Source organism: Acinonyx jubatus, chromosome B4 (assembly GCF_027475565.1).
Source record: "Acinonyx jubatus isolate Ajub_Pintada_27869175 chromosome B4, VMU_Ajub_asm_v1.0, whole genome shotgun sequence".
Lineage (NCBI taxonomy): Eukaryota > Metazoa > Chordata > Mammalia > Carnivora > Felidae > Acinonyx > Acinonyx jubatus.
This window is the reverse complement of record NC_069387.1, coordinates 82,921,935-82,937,903: the sequence shown is the minus strand read 5'-3', so window position 1 is coordinate 82,937,903 and position 15,969 is coordinate 82,921,935.

Below are 15,969 nucleotides of genomic sequence, written 5' to 3'. Positions count from 1 at the left end.
CTCTGCCCCCCGCCCCCTGGGGAAATGACTGGGGTCAGTGGTCTTTCTCTGCCAGCCTTGTTAGAGAGTTCTTTTCAGAAAGAACTGTCTACTCCAATCTGTCAGGAAAATGGCCACGTGGGAACAGAAAATTTTTCCTTTCTTCCCTTCTAGTGTCTTTGGCTCGCCTAATAATTAAATTGGCATAAAACAGATTAGCAAGGGAAAAAATTAGTTTTGTACATATGGGAAATAAAATGAAAATATGAGACTTCAAAAAGCGACTTGAAAGCAGGCAGCTCTTATGCCTTTTAGACAAAGACAATAAATTTGTGAAATGACAAGACAAAGAAGTTGGGGCTTGGGGTATTAAATTAGTGAGGAAGTAACAAGTTTTGTTTACACATCCTTTTTGGCCCATCATGGAGAACGAAAAATCCTTCACCTTTCTAGATTCTTCTGGTTTGTCTAATAAGCAAACCGATGTGAGACAGATTAATGAGAGAAAAACAAATTTAATTATGTACACACTGGGTCTTCAAGAGCCTCAGATAAATGAGGCTTATATGTTACCCTGAGCTAAAGAGAAGGTGGAAGAGGTTTAGAACTTCAAAAGGGAGGAAGATAATTCATAAGGAGATAAGAAGAGCGAATGCTTAGTAAACAAATGTTTCTCATGCCAAGTGGGGAAGTCTTTCTTATGCAAAACAAAGTTATATTTGGTGATAATTCTCTTCCTGAGGCTCCCCTGCTGCACTAAATTCCCCATTTCTGGTGATAAGAATGCCTTCTACATCCTGGTACAGGGAAGGCACTGTAGGGGCTGAGGGCCACCTGCTGCAAGAGGAGTCATTTTGGCCTGAACATGATTTTGAGTTAAAAGCTATCAGGGGCACTTGAGTGGCTCAGTCGGTTAAGCGTCTGACTTAGGCTCAGGTCATGACCTCAAGGTTCCTGAGTTCAAGCCCTGCATCGAATTTTGGAGCTCAGGCTCCATTCTGACAGCTCAGAGCCTGGAGCCTGTTTCAGATTCTGTGTCTCCCTCTCTCCCTGCCCTTCCCCCATTCATGCCCTGTCTACCTCTCTCTCTCTCTCTCAAAAATAAACATTAAAAAATTTTTTTAATAAAAAATAAATAAAAGGGACCAAAACCCAACAAGTTCAGGAAAAGCTCTTTATCTCCTCGCAGCAGCTGCCTGCTTGTACCAGAAAAAGAGCTATTAACAGGGATTCCCCTTTACCTAAGAAACTTCTCTTCATAATAGGGCAACCTTAGCTTTCCAAGCATCTCCTTTCACCCTCTGGCTAAGATCTTTCTCTCTTGTGTATCCTCAGACCCCACCCCTCTCCTTAGCCCATGTCATGTTGCCTCACTGTCTTTGGAATTTCCCTGTCTGTGGATTGCCTGTATGTTATTAAATTTTATTTTCTCCTGTTAATCTGTCTCATGTCAATTTGACTTTTAGTCCAGCTAGAAGGACCTTAAAGGGTAGAAGAAATTTTTCCTCCCAAGCAGTTCGTTTCACATGGGAGATTTACTTACTGCTTTCAAGGAGACAAAGGAGGGTCAGAGTTTCCTTCTTGCACTGACTGTAACTTAAATGACTTTAAAAATATTTCTGATAGAGTCACACTCCTTAGGCACTGGACACAATACCACAGCATACTCCACAATCGGGCTCCTGCCTGTGCCCCTACCCTCTCACTACGCAGAATTGTGTCTTTCCCCATAGTGTGGCCTGTAGCTAGAATATCTGTTTTGACCCCTCTTTTGTCTGCTTGAAGATAACCCACTCTTCCTTAGCCCAATGTACCGTCTCTGTGAAGCCTGTCCTACATGACTTCCCTCAAGTAGACTAGCCTTGTCTTCTATCTCTGAAGGGGAGAAAAATATACCACCCAAAGTATGTCTCTTTGGAATATTGATTATTTTGAGCTGGTTATTTTTAAGAAAGAGTAGACACGGGTGAAGCTCTGAAAACTGATGAGCAGTTACCTTTTTGGTAGAGACATTTATAAGAGAAATCTCCATTTCTTTCTAGTTCACTTTTGTTCAAAATTTTTTCACCTCCACTACTTTCTGTCCAATTAGAAAGGTTTTTTCCAGGCTTTCTGTAGCAGTTAAAGGAACTTTTTAAAAATAGCGGACAAGAGGTCCATTTAAATTTAAGATAACTAAATCTAAATAAAATTTAAAACTTAGGTCCTCAATCATACTAGCCACATTTCAAGTACTTGTCAGGAGGCAAGAATTCCTGCTCCCTTAAAGGTCCTTCTAGCTGTCCTAAGAATGAAATTGACATAAGACAGACTAACAGGAGAAAATAAAATTTAATAGTGTATGTGAGGCACCTGGGTGACTCAGTTGGTTAAGCATCTGACTCTTGATTTTGGCTCAGGTCATGCATGATCCCACAGTTCATGAGTTTGATCCCCACCGTGAGCTCTGCACTGGCAGTATGGAGCCCGCTTGGGATTCTCTTTCTTTCCCTGTCTCTCCACCCCCTCCCCCCCCACACACACTTAAATAAAATAAACTTAAAAAAATTAGTGTATGCATACAGGGCATCCATACAGACATAAAACTTCTAAAGATAGGCAAAATGAGACATATATATGTCATCCTGAACTAAGGAGAAGAAGGCAGGGGTTTGGGACTTCAGAGAAAAGGAATGCACTTCACAAGGTAATAAGAAAAACAAATGTTTGGTAATTAGATGCTTGGTCTGCCGTAGAGATGGGCCACTCAGATAAAATTTCTCTGCTAATAACCCTTATTCTGGGCAAGACCCAGTTTAGATTCTTCTCTGTAGTTAAAGGAGGGACAAAGTTTCTCTTGAGCCTGCAGGGTCTCAATTGCCTTCAGCTCAAAATAATCTTCATGACAAAGTTGCCCATCTTGACATCTTCATGACAAAGTGGCCCATCTTGACACAGCCTGCCTTCAGCCCCGAAGTACTCAATAGCCATACATTCCTAGTGGATACCATGTTGGACAATACAGATAGAGAACATTTCCATCACTTCAGAAAGTTTTATTAGATAGGACTGGTATAGGTTATGCTGCACTAACAAACGATACCAAAATCTCAGAGGCTTAACACAGCAAAGGTTTATTTCTGTGCACTCAAAATCTGCTGCCAGTCAAGATGACTCTAGGGTACTATTCTCCATGTGACAACTCAGTGTTACAGACCGTTTTAGTTTGGTGGCCCTTCTGTATCCATATGTATACATACACTCTCATAACCACTCTAGCAGAGAAATGACAGCCTGGAAAGGCTAATGCCCTGTGTACATAGACATAGGAGATTAGTAAACACCGGTGACATCTGCCACATTAGGCATAACTGCCTGTGTTCAAACTGCCTCCTTGTACGTGCCCTCTTGTAATTAAGACTATGCATGTGAAAATAATATAGTTTGGAGAACACAGTAGGCTATCAGTAAATGGTACTTTTCTATCTTTATATAGCTTTTTATATGATGTCTCAGGCTCTAAGACATCATTTGCTCCATTTTCTGTAATACTATCAGCATGACCAGATCATCTTACTGTTCAAATTCCTCCACGGTGTTCCTCACCCAAGGCAGATTGAAATGCAATCTCTTTAACGTGGCATCCAAAGCCCCCCAGAGTTTGGGCCATCTGGCCCCCCAAACTTATCTCCCATTGTCCCCTGTGCTCCAGCAGTATTATATGCATGGCTGCTATATCCCCTGGTCTAATGCGTAATTCCCCAAACTTATGCTCTTTGTCTCCCTTGAATGTCCTTCCTCTCCTTCCCTTCCATCATAGTTCCCTTAAAATGCCACCTTCCTTGACTTACTCACTTAAAAATAGTCTTTCCAACCTATATCCTCTTATGGCTTATATCTCACTCGGTTGTATATCTCTTATAAGCATCTTGAGAAAAAGGATGGAGTCTTATTCAGCTTTGATGCTCTTTCCTCAAGGCCAGAAACACAGTCTGCGTTTTGTAAATGTTTGATGAATTTAATAAAACCTTCCTCTGGGGAATCTTTCTTCGGAAAATTTTCATCAAGGCTATTAACCCCTTACAAGAAAAACAATATGCCTATAGATTATAAATATGACACTTTTTCTCAATAAACATGAATATAGCATCTCTAATATCATAGAATAAGACAGATTGCAACCAAATAGACTTGAGCTGCAAATAGAAGAGGTGTAGGATACCTTAAAATTAAAAAGAAATTACTCAGTGTTTTGCTGCCAGTATAAGTAAACATTTTAAGTAGTGTTGAATCAGCGTTTTCCGAGACTTTAAAGGAATGGAAGATTACAATTTAACTGCTTTTTAAGTAGAAACCAGGAAAGTGAGAGCTTATTTAAAAATAGTTCACAAGAACTTCCTGTGTCCTTGAAATATTTGTGCATGCTTCAATGTTATAAGAGAAAGTAATGTGAATTACCTCTAAAATTTCAGTATCATTAAGAAGGCATTCAAAAGAGATTTTGAAAAGAGATAGCAAAGCCTTAAATTAGAAAAAGGAAGTATAAGGAAATATGTGATATAATTTGTTAAATTATACCAGAATAAGGGGAAATATTTTTTTGAAAGAATGGAAAATGGGAAAAGGAAAGACATTATCTCAAAACATCTGGAGATGAATGATAATCGCTTCCAAATAGGATGAAAACCTAGAAGAAATATTATCTCAATGATAGTCTATATTAAAAAGGAAAAGAGCTGGGAGGTTTTCCTTAGTCCCCTACGGAGATTATCTGTAAAACAGAAGATGGATGACAAACAGATAAAGATGTAACAGGCTATTTCCTAGGAGAGTGTTCTCTAGGGTCTCTGTAAGAGAAAGGATCCTACAGCTGATTTCTCTATTTGAGTTTTTAAAAGTTTAGCTTTATTGAAAAAATATGTCCTCCCTCATTTTCAAAGGATCCCAGGAAATGTGTAATTATACTTGGATATACCCCTTGGGAAGTAAAGCAGCTGGTTTTCTCAAGGCCACCCTATATCATCAAAACATCATGGTGGATAGGCTCTTACCTGGAAAAGTCAAGGGAAAACTCTCTAATGAGCCAATCACGAAGGAGATAAGAGTACTATTTTTGCCTTGGCAGCAGGCAACATTCTTTAACCCTTCCTTTTGATTTTGCTGTGCTGGACATACTAAAAAGATTAGGCTCAATTAGAGCAAAATTCCCTGGGATCAAGGCTACAGAAGTAATCCCCCATCCAGAGTAGTGAGCTGTGCTCAAAGAAAGACTGTTCTACAGCTGCAGAAGGTCATTCTTGGTGGTCACCAGACTCACAAATTAATGTCATTGGTCACAAGAATCTGAATGAGGATCCTGGAACAGAGAGGAAGGAATACTGTCTAGCTTTAGCCTTGGAAAGCTTTCTTTCAAAAAAGTTTTCGAAGACTCTGATGAATGAGTCTCTACCAGCCTAGAGGACAAACCAGCCAATTTGCCCTAAATCCTAAATGTGTTGTAAGGACATGTAAAATGAGAGTCTCTGAGTAAATATAAAGAATGCAGGTCCCATTCAAGGACAGTAGCACAGACCCTGAGAGATCCACCCCTTTAAAGTCTATCTCAGAAATGGGGCTGGCTGGGAATGACTTCTGTTGCCCCATATAAAGCCAGTAAGACTCATACATTCTTGTGGTCACTTAACTAAATTCTGCGAGCTGACCTCAGTCTGATGACCAAGCATGAGCCAATTTGGAATAGATATCTTTTCCTGCATCTGATGCCATAGTCTATTGTTATGACCAGTCCTCCTGACCCGTTCTTGCTTTGGCCTTACCCTACACTTAGTCTTGATCTCTGCCTGCCTCTTATGTCTTCCAGCGCCATGCCTCCCACCCACCCTAGCCTGCCAGCTCCTATCTCTGGCAAAAACTGGAAGATGCTACAGGAACAAAATGGCCCCTTGCTCCATTTGGCCTACCAAGAAGGTACCTGAGCTGCAGCCTGGGCAATACAGAGGGCACACACCCATCATATCACTCTCAACCCACCTCCCACTTCGAATGCCCTGGTATTTTCCTTCATGATATCTTACCTACAAAGGAAGCCCCTTTCCATCCACTTGCCCTCAGTGCCCACTTCCACTTCCATCCATTCTTCAGGATCTACATCAAATGTCACCTCTTCCAGTAAGCCTTCTCGGGCAGAAGGTTCTCATAGTACTTGGTACATGCATCCTTCCGTGATAGCAGTTTTAATATTTAACCACAATTATTTTTTCAACTTCTGTCTCCCCTATACTGTGACTGGTTAAAAGCTGAGGGTTTTGTTCCTTTCCTTTCTTTCGTGTAAACTTAGCATTTAGCATTTGACTTATGGTAGATGTTAGATCAATGTTTCATAAATATATAAACATGGCTTTCTAGGTCAGAACTTCCAGATGAGTAGAAAATGTCACCATGTTGGCCCAAGTACTATTTTCTTTTCACCAAGTAGATACAAGGTAAGTTCAGAGGAACCTGAAATTAGTAACCAATTTCTTTACCAAGTATCTGCTCTCGAGGAAATTGTGGCCTTCCAGTCATCAACAACTTCCCTTTCAATACAACTGGCCTTCACTTTTGAAGGCCCTGACCCTCCACCCACCAGGGGTCATTCTCAAATGGACTACTCCTACCAGGCAATGGAGAAACCTCCTTTGCCTGGTAGATCTTTTAAATGTTGTTAGCATTAAGGGAGGGGGCATCTAGCCACCAGATTCTGAAGCTTCAGCAAACATATAGGGACTCCCTTGGCTACATCAGTGTGTTCACACTGAGTACTGGGGACCTATACTCTTAAGGGGGTGACCCGGGAGAATTGGTTCCAGAAAGTTATCAGTGTTCCATTCTCAAGCAACACTTCAGGGAAAAATCCACTTGTGTCTTAAAATTGAAGGGTACTTAGACTTTGAGCAAACCCCCTGCAGGGGGCAAATGCCACCTTAGCCCATACCCATACTCTCCTTGCAGGGGAAGTCTAAAACATTACAAGCAGGTCCACTCTGCACCCTGGCTGAGTCAGACTAACAACATGAGAGAGGCAACTTCAGGAAAAAAACAGCTGAAAGCATCAGCTTTGAAGTTAGGGAGACATATGCTTGATTCAGCTCTACAAATTAGCCTTGGTGTGATTTGGGGCTAAAGCTTTAACTTACCTACGCCTGATTTCCTATCTCTAAAATGGGGAGGAAACATCCTCATAAGATTAAGAATTAAATAAGGTAACTGTTAAGTATATAGCACTTAATGTGTAACCAGTAACTAACACTGTTATTATTGCTGTAATTATACACCCTTCCTCTAGCATATTCTAAGGTTCTCTGTCAAGGATCCAGACCATCATCACTTATGAAGCCCTAATGAGCATCACGACCTAAGATTCTGAGACCCAGGCACATATCCTTTTCTAAAGCCAACCTGTGGATGTCATCTGGTCTGCGGATCTGTGGTGTGGTTTGGGAATCACCAATGACCATTAGCTGTGAATGATGCTTAATATATGTATTATCTGTTATAATATGATATCTAATCCTCTAGTTCTAGGACTAAAAGGTGTGGTGAGGTAACAAACTCCTTAAGGGCGGAAATCAGATCTCCTATTGATCCAACACTTACAAGGCATCTGGATTATAATAGGGATTCAACAAATGTTTGATATAATGGGACTCTGGAACTTCTTACTTCTAGCCCTCTAGTCTGGAGTTCCTTTATTCAATTCATCATGTATTGAGTACCTCCCATGTACCAATCATTTTAGTAGATGCTGAGAATATGGAGATAAGATACAGGCCTGAACTTCAGAGACCTTACATTTTTGATGGTGTTATTTCCCTGAACTCTAATACACACTGATCTTTCCGGATGACTCTTAGTCCATCCCTAAAATTGAGAACCAATCTGTTTCTGCTCTGGAAATAATATAATTTCAAACACGTGCTTAGCTCTAGAAACACCAGTCCCCAGCTTCTTTATTCCTTGCTCTCGTTAAGCCAGTACCAGGACATGTAAGTTCATATATTCCCTAACAGAAACAGAGCCACTGGAGATTTCCAAGTTGGTTAGGACCTTGAAGTCGGGTAGAATCCCAACTCCCCCTATTCACCAGCAGTAGTAATGTACTTATTGTAAAATCTCTCTGATACTCATTTTTATTTTCACATCTCTAAAAAAATTGCTAGCCGTATTTATTTCACAGGTTTATCATGAAGATTATATAAGATGGTGTGTATGGTGCACCTAATACAGTACCTGGCTCATAGCAGGCATTTAATAGAATAACAATACTTTCTTAAGTCAAGACATAGGACAGAAGCAGTATCTGTCATATTCATCATTATATCCCTAACATTTAATACAGTGCCTGGAACATAATGGGCACTGAATAATTACGTAATGAATTAATGAACTAATTATTTTATTCATTAATTAAAAGCATGGGTTTATTTAGCTTCCCTCTTCCCCCACCTGGTCCCTTATAACAAGAAAAAGAATAAATCCAAGTAAAATCAGTCAGTCATGACATTGCTATTTAATAAACCTGGAATGATCAGCCATAGTTGAAACAAAACTAGTTTTCAGAGGACTTACATCCAGATTAAAATCAAGATAAGGGACAAAGTTTGGCCATGTGGATAGATTGTAACAATCAACCCGTGCAATGATTTTTCACTGATCCTGAGCAAAGGCCTCCAAGGTCAGCTGACTTCCGCAGAGCAGTGTCCCAGAAGAAGGTTGTGGGATTCTCTGCCCAAGACAGATCCCCCTCATCCCTGAAGGCATTTGTGTCAGTTAAGAACTGGGTTTGTCTGCAAGTTACAGAGATCTGATTACAGTGGTTTAAATCCATAAGGGTTTGTTATCAGTAACAGGAAGTCTAGGGGCAGGAGCTGCTATCACTGGTTCAGCAGCTCAAAGAGTTCAGGGCCAAGGTCTCTGTGATTCTCTTGACCTTTTCTTTGTTGTCTCCAGCATCCAAATCGAAGTGTGTATTCCAGGCATGAAGAAGGAGTGAATGGAAAAGCCAGAAAGCACAGCATCTGTAGCAGGAAAACAAAAGCGTTTCCAGAAATCCTACACTTCTGTTTTATGCATCATGGGCCAAAATTCTATCACAAGGCCTTCCCTCCCACTCTTCTCTCCAAAGAGAGATTTGGAAATGCACAGATTTTTTTTTTTCAGCTAGACATATTGCCGCCCTCAAAAAACCCAGTAAGTAAAACAGAATGGAAAAGGGAGATGGCATAAACAGCGAGAACACTCTGCCCCAGTACTGCTCACTCCCTAGAACTTGGGATGAATAACAGCCAGGGTTTCTTACTGAACTCTTCATCTTTCATCACCTCCTCTACCAAGCTGTTACAAAAATATAAAGTCTTTCAATGGCTGCTCAAAGCCCAACTGTCTGTCAGCCTCTTGATCCAGAGAGCTAGCCCTGCTAACAGGTCATTAACAGTCATTTACTTTAGAGAAAGATGTTTTTCATACAATAGTGCAGACAGTCTCATCCCCAGTCAAGAAAAGCTGCTTCTCTCCCCTCTTATGAAGGTATCTCCAAACCAACAGAAATAAACAGAATCAAGATTTTTTGATTATCTTACATAGCAAGACAATCATTGAGCTTTGCCCTTCTGCATGGTGGAGTCCGCCTAAGAATTCTCACCACATACATGTTGCTTCCCAGCGAAGGACTCTCCTTTACTGACACCTGAGTTCCCCCTTCTCCTACCCATGCATCATCCTCATGACTAGGAAGAAAACTATCTCACAGGGTGCTAATATCCCCAGGTCATTTGGAAATACACGTAGAACAGCCTCTTTAATCTCACAGGAACCAAAGAACCAAAAGGCAGGCCTCAAGCAATCACTTGCGGTGGTAAACCAAAATACAGTCTCCACCAACATTCCCAGCTCTCTAAGAAGTTAGGCAGTGTTTCCACTCTCAGTGAAAATTTCCAAACTCACAACCTATGAACACTTAACTCCCCAAAAGCATAAATAATCACTCCTTTCAATATACTGAAGCAGGCAGGAAACAACACCCTCCGTCCACACTTCCCCTCCATCCCAATTTCAAGCCGATTCTCAAGACCTGTAGAAATGACTAGTTTACCTGGACAAGAGGGATACAGCCTGTTGACCTTGAGCCTCATTCCCAGCCACGTCCCTATAACAGGGGTGTAGTCAGAGCAGGAGAGAGGAATCCCAGAACAAGAAAGCAACCGTCAAATGCCCACCTCCTTGAGTTGAGGGTCTAAAAGATTTCAGTGAAAACCTCAAAGCCCTTCAGGATCTGGTCCCACTCACCTCTCCAGTCTCACCTCCCACTGCTCTCCACTTTTCCTCCATTTCCACACTAAGCCATGCCCTTTCTGACCTCTTTATGCATCTTGCACCCCTGCCTGGAACACTCCACCTCATTCCTGCCCTATCCTGGCTTGCTCTTATGTGTTCTTTAGGATACAACTTGGACACCCCTTCTGGGTTAGATGTTCTGTGCTTTCATTCTATTTCCACATCAAGCACTTGTCATATACACAACTATAACGTAACTCTCCCTTGCCTTTGGTACCATCCTCCCCTTTTCCACACCCCCCAGTAAATTCCATGAGGGCAGCAGCAATGTCTGCCTCAACACAGGTGTTTTACCCCTGCCTGTAACTGTGCCTGGCAGTATAAGTTTCAGAACAAATGAGTAAGGTGTCTAAAAGCAAGTATAGACAGGTGGCTTTGTGTTCCCTCTTAGAACTTACTGGCTAGATTTGTCTCCAGCTCAGATATCTAGACTCACCCTGCTGCTAAGAATGTGCAGGTAGAGGGAAGACAATGCAAAGGATTCAGAATATAGCTCCACAACCAAGTAAACAGCTCATTAATAGATTAACTAGTGAAGGGTCAGAGGCATCATAGTGTATCCTGTCAATCACCGTGTCTGTGTGAGTTTCCTTCTAGGTTTGGGAGGAGGACTGTTTTGTCTAGTTTTCTTCTGTTTACAAGTATTCCCATATTATTTTCTTCTTCTGATCACTTGCAGCTGGTTTTGTCCAAGGCAATTTTAAACATCTTGTATAAATTCAACTACCACCAAGATTCTAAAGAGAAATAAGCATACTCAAATGATTGTGGTCCCCAGACAAATCTTCGCAGCCTATTGTCATTAAAATTAAAGTTCAGTATTCCCTCCTTTTCCACGGGAGATACTTTCTACAACCTTCAGAAGATGCGCAAATTCAATTATACTATGTTTTTTCCTTTACATACACATGTATGGTAAGTTTAATTTATAAATAAGCCTCAGTAAGAGATTAAAAACCATATAATTAACTACTAATAAAATAGAACAAATACAACAATATATTGTAATAGAAGTTATATAAATATGTGCTCTCCCTCTCTCTCTCCCAAAATATCTGATTCTACTGTACTCACCCTTTTTGTGATGATGTGAGATAATAAAGTGCTTACGTGGTGAGATGAAGTGAGGTCAAGGACAGGCATGTAATTATCTGCTTCTGGACTGAGGTTCACTGTGGATAACTAAGACAACGGGAAACAAAACCACGGATAGGAAGGATGACCATAGATACTATAATGTTAGGAGCACCTCAACAAGCCACAGAAAGGGGGAAAAGCATTAAATAAAGTGTTTTGCTTCAGATTCTAGGCTGTCTCCCCACAGGCAGAATGGGTTTGGCTGAATCAAAATCTACGTCCCAGTATGTTAGCTTTGTCCTAACTAAGCTGGGGTCATAAACCCACTCTCTTCTTGCCTTCAATAACACTACTAACAGCACTGGTGAATGTTAATCTGGCTCCTGACAAACGTGCTGTAGCACAGGGTCTAAAACTCTCAAAGCTATCACCATACTCTACTTGGCATATGTAAGTATGCTTACAAATACGTAAGTATAGGGGCGCCTGGGTGGCTCAGTCGGTTGAGCGGCCGACTTCGGCTCAGGTCATGATCTCGCGGTCTGTGAGTTCGAGCCCTGCGTCAGGCTCTGTGCTGACAGCTCAGAGCCTGGAGCCTGTTTCAGATTCTGTGTCTTCCTCTCTCTGACCTTCCCCTGTTCATGCTCTGTCTCTCCCTGTCTTAAAAATAAATAAAACGTTAAAAAAACAAACAAATATGTAAGTATATGTAATCTTTCACCACAATTGGTTGTGAACCCCTAGATGGGGAACAGGGACCATTTCTTTCCACCTTTGTGTCCTGTACAACAGCCAGTCATGTAATACATTGCTTGCTTAGGTCTCTTGATTTTTTTTTTTTTTTGGAGGGGGGTGGTTGTCAAAGAGAACTAGAATGTTGAACTTTTAATTAGAGTTCACTAAATAGTTTTCCTTGCTTCATTGAGGTTTAATTCCACGACATCAACAACGTTCAATTCTAATAATAATTATGTTTTTCATCCTTTTCCTCCGAAACCTTATGACTGTTTTGCCACTGTGTAGTTGGAGTGTTTTTTAATAGTTATTGAATTGCTTCAAAATTCCATTAACTTTTACTTTTTATCTAGCATGCTCATTCTTTTAATCTATGAATTTGACTAATGGAAATTGATTTCTTTCTCCTAAGCGTCATTTTCTTGCTACATCTAACCCACATCCTTTGTTGCTAACTCATAGGTTCTGATGCAGTCATTTCTGGTGTTAAATTTGTAAATTATGCTGTATTTCTTAAACTTAAAGAATATTGCTTTGTTATCATTCCAGGAGTATTTAATCTATAATGACATGTTCCATTCTAGGGGAATTTTTACTTTTTTTAAGCAGAAATTCAAATAAGATCATTACTATCTCATTAAACATTCAAATGCCCCTTCTGCTTCAGGTCTTTGGGAGTGACTGTTGTTATCACCATTTGCTACAAAGACCTAGGAATCATTCATTATGTAAAATAGGCTTTAGTACTACTTAGTGAGCAGGGAAGATACCTTGGTTATGCTTGTCCTTAATCACTCCTATTCCTAGTAACTATCTGTGTGACTTTGGGCAAGTCCCTGGACCTCTCTGAGCTTTAGTTTCCTCATCTGTACCTGAGTCACAAGGTTGTTGCAAGGTCTTTATAAGCAAATGTCTGGGAAAGTTCCAGGAATGTTCCACCACATAATAGGGAGTTAAATAAGGGTTCATTATCTTCCCTAATCATCTTCCTGGAGATTCTCTTCTCTTCCTATTCCTGTTCTATATCCTAAGGGCCTTGCTGTCAGAGTAGCTAATGATTCTTTAATAGGGTACTTTTAATACTGAAAGCCTAAAAAAGAAATTAGTGTTTAAGAGAAATGACTTTGAGGATCAGGAGAGGTGATTCAGGAGAATTCTGAGTCCAAAAGAACACCCAGATCCCATGCCACCACATTGTTTTGGGCTATAGCTTCTGTCATCGCTCAAGGGCCTGTCCTCTGCACTCACTTTTATAGTCAGGAAGAAAAAGAACAAAAAGTTGAGCTTTTCAGGATATTTGAAATTAGATGAGTCACTTGGGAACCTTGCAGCTTCCCTCTGAATTTTGGCCACTGGGTTCCATATCACCCTAATGAGAAGAGAAAAGAACAGGCTAAAAAATGTCTTTAAAAAACTAAAGACATTGTGGAGTCTCTGAAGCAGGTGTCTTACTGGCTTTCAGCACATTGATGTTCCCTGAGTCCCAGTGTCTTGAAAGCTTTGTAATGGTGTACTTTGAAATTCAGTGACAAAATAAAATGATGGGTGTGGTCAGGTGTATGTCACAGCTTTCCAATGCCCCTATAAGGTAGAGATTTTCTGGGAGGATTTAAAAATGCTTCTTACTTTTATGAAGTGTCAGTTCTGCTGCTCAGCAGTAATTAAACTGAAAGGAAAATGTCAAGAATGATAAATTACTATTACAGGTTTATTCTTTCTTTTCTTTCCAGAAACTAGTCAGCCCTGTATTATGAGATTCTAAAGTATTAACTTTGAGGGTATCGAAGGAGAAAGCCTTCCTGCTATGTTATTTTCAATAAACGATGTCTCAAATCCATGTAAATTGTAAGGCCTATGATTTAAATATAATCCTTAGCATCTGAATACCCCCATGTTTATTCAATTTCATTTAGAACTACTTGACCCTGCAGAAGTAAATTACTGTAGCTGGAACAGGCATGCATGGCCCAGTTTGCTATATGACTAACAGGAAATAACTTTATGTTTCAATATTCAACATAGGGAATAAAGCAGGGGTTAGTGAATGATTTTTCTGAATAAAGTCAATCATTATTAAAGCTTTGAGGAGACAAATTTCCAAGTGCTTCTGGCATATCCATTGAATCCAAATAGAGCCTTAGGGATCATGAGGAAGAGCATTAAAAGCCAATTACTTTTTCTGAGCATCATATTCCAGACTTATGTCTCATTATTTGAGATAATCAAATTTCCAGCTTATTTCTCAAACAAATGGAAGCTAAGATAATAAACAGGGTAGAGGTATGGAGTAATTTAAGGACCCCAACAATTGATTAGTTTTGGATGAATGTATCCAATCGCAATAAGAGTATGTGTGAAACCTAGAAACATAATTTTCAAGTCAGCAACGTGTATTAGTCAGGGTTCTCCAGAGAAGTAGATAGATAGATGATAGATAGATAGATAGATAGATAGATAGATAGATAGATAGATAGATAGAAAGATAGATATAGATATAGATATAGATATAGATATAGATATAGATATAGATATAGATATAGATATAGATATATAGATATAGATATAGATAGATAATTTATTATGCTATGAGGAATTGACTCACACATTTATGGAGGCTGAGAAGTTCCAAGATCTGGAGACCCAGGAAGGCCAGTGGTAAAGTTCAGTCTAAGACTGAAGGCCTGAGAACAAGAGTGCAAACATTTTCACTAGATACAAGGCATGATTAGGAGTATCAGGATTCTATCAGGAGTAGAATTTAGTGATTCATCACTTACATACAATACCCAGTGCTCATCCCAACAAGTGCCTTCCCTAATGCCCATCACGCATTTAACCCATCCCCCACAAATCCCTCCAGCAACCCTCAGTTTGTTTTCTGTATTTGAGAGTCTTTTATGGTTTGCCTACCTCTCTCTTTTTATCTTATTTTCCCTTCCCTCCCCTTATGTTCATATATTTGCCTCTTAAGTTCCACATATGAGTCAAGTCATATGATATTTGTCTTTCTCAGACTTATTTGGCTTAAGCATATTTTATATTCACAAAAACCTATTTTACAGAGGAACCTGAGGCCCAAAGAGTTTAATATCACCCAGCCAGTAAGAAGTCAGTAGGTCTGAACAGCATCACTGCTTTTAACCACAATTCAGTGTTTCTTCTCATGTCAGGAGGAGCAAGGATTGTACCTAAGATGGAGGAATCATTCTCTGGCAGTAAAACAGAGGGAAGCAGCAGAAGGATAAACTCTGCTTTATCTGATTTTTTTAAAATTCTTAATGAAAAATATTCAATAACATGAATTAAAGCTCTATTTTTCAGGTTCTGCCTGCAAACTTGCACTTTAATACTGCACAAAAAAAGGAAAGGGTAGCTAACAATTAAGTGGCCCACTTTTGTAAGAGACAACTGCTCTTTTAGGCAAATAGCTTGTAAATAGATTTGAGAGTATTTCAGCCTTTGGGAATAAAAGAACGTTATGAATGGAGAATCTGCATTTCAAAGTTTCTTATGTGTGTTTTTTTTTTCAAATCTACATCCCTCCTTTCAACCATAAAATTCACTTTATAGAGTTAGATTCTAAAAGCTTGTCATATTACTATGCATGTATTTTATTGTGCGGTTAAAAACAAGATTTTAAAAATAAACATTTTATGTTCTATTCATGTAAAATTTTCTAACTAATCCTCTCAGGAGAAGAATTGAAAACTTCACACACACCTTTGTTTGTTTGTTTGTTTGTTTGTTTTTGACAATGGAGCTTACCTAAAATAGCAAGCCAGTTATAGGGTTAAGGACTTGTGTATATATGCTCCTTTTCAACAGAAT